The sequence below is a fragment of the Pseudophryne corroboree genome, chromosome 1, assembly GCF_028390025.1.
Source record: "Pseudophryne corroboree isolate aPseCor3 chromosome 1, aPseCor3.hap2, whole genome shotgun sequence".
Taxonomy (NCBI): Eukaryota; Metazoa; Chordata; class Amphibia; order Anura; family Myobatrachidae; genus Pseudophryne; species Pseudophryne corroboree.
Window position 1 is genome coordinate 611665828 of NC_086444.1, and position 1952 is coordinate 611667779.

Sequence of the window (1952 nt, forward strand, 5' to 3'; positions counted from 1 at the left end):
CAGGGGTAGGCCCAACCCAGAGGGGGTGGAGGCAACCAGAGGCTGTCCCCGACCCACATCACCCAGACCGGTACTGACCTTAGAACCTGTAAGGCCCTACGGACATGTTGTCATTGACTTTAGTCCTGTAGTGAACCCCTTGACAGAGATGGCTAGGAAGGGCATTCCCAAGTCAGTGGACTTTGCACCCGCTTGCGAGTTGGCATTCCAGTCATTGAAGGAGGCTCGGGTACCCGCTCCAGTGCTGATGGCGCACATTCTTGACCAGGACTGTGTGTTACGAACTATTGCGCCACTGCACGGACTGGGAGCTGTACCAAGCCAGAAAGAGCCATATGGGCAGGAGCACCCTGTGGCCTGGTTGAGCAGTATACTGCTATTGTGGGAGGTGGGGTATGCCACGATTGGGACACCTTGGGTGGCACTTGTTTGTAACCGGCCCCCCACCGTGGTGACTTACCACCTACCTGTTAGGTGGCTGCAACCTACCTTGGGGAAATTGGACAGACTTTTGTGGTGGAGCCTTGAACTTGGACTTCAGGTGGACTATTTGAACATTGTGCACTCACGAAGAGAGGCCCACTGCACTATGGATGAACTGTCTAGGCCGGAGCCTACACACCCTAGGTAGCGTCCCTTTCAACACAAGGGACTGCGGGACCAGGACCCAAATCGTTGGGACATGGGTCCCTGGTTGACCCGCTTGAATGGGGGGGGAGGAGTGTGGCCGGAGAGACCAACCAGCCACACGTGTAATGGCGGCTGCGGCACTGAAGGTGTTAACCCTCGTGCCCGGCGCCATATTAAGGGACAATGGGCGCTGGGCGTCACTGTTAAACGTACTTACGGCGCTGGGCACGGACTGTTTAAAAGTTTGTTTAATGATGTGTTTTAACATGTCATATGTAGTGCTCTATGCACAATTGCAGGAATGCATGTTTAACTGTATTTATTTTATATTCAAGATGTGGTCATCTGTATATTTAAAGAGGAAAATGCAGTTACTATAGATGTCTGAATAAGCGTCTCTTATCCTCTGGAAATAGGAAGTGGCATGCTAATGGCTCTGTGCTAGCAGAGAGGTGTGAAGGACAATACCTTTTGATGTGTAAGTTCCTTAGAGAGAGATACTAATCACTGGGTCTATGGGCTTGGAATCTGTTTCATGTAGGGGATGTAATTGATATACGATCCGTGAATGGCAGACTGTTTGTTTGTATTGTATCCATTCCTGTTGTAATCTCAAACACTGGGATTGCCTGCAGATGGGAATGACCAGACACATTTGTATTTTGAAACTATCTGATAAATTTATCAATAGTGAATGTTAATCTGATACCAAACGTTGTCTGGGTGACAGGAAGAAGGATATTGTTTTATTGCACTTATATCCTTGTAAAATGTAATTTATTGGTATTTTGTAAAATAACCTGATTGGTTGGAGAAGACAGGGAGGGCTTACCCCCCTGTGATACTGTGTGGAAAACTGACATAAAAAGGAGACCTGCGTGCCTCCAGAGTTGTAGTTGTACCATCTTTATTCTGCTGAAACATCTGATTGTATGCTGTTGCCCCTAGCAATAGGGAAGGGTTCTCTTTAGAACTATTGAGCAAATAAACATCTTTGCCTCAAGAAGACTGCTTCATCTTGTGACCAATAGGGTTAGGCCAAACCTAGCCCCGTCCTCCGGCTGTCCAGGGAAGTACCTAGCGTCTCCAAGCTCCGCCTTCCGCCAGCTACCGGTAGAGGCCTAGCAAGTGGCTAGTGGGGATTCGTCGACACCACACAGGTGTGGTAAAGCAGTGCGTCGGCACATACAGAGCAGAACCGTGGTTCCAAACGCCACGGCAGGTTAGGAGTTTGGTGGTGGCAGCAAGAACCCGCCCACAACGCAGTGGGTGGAGTCAGTAACAGGCGGTTACTGACGGTAAGCGGGAATCCCCTATGTGGT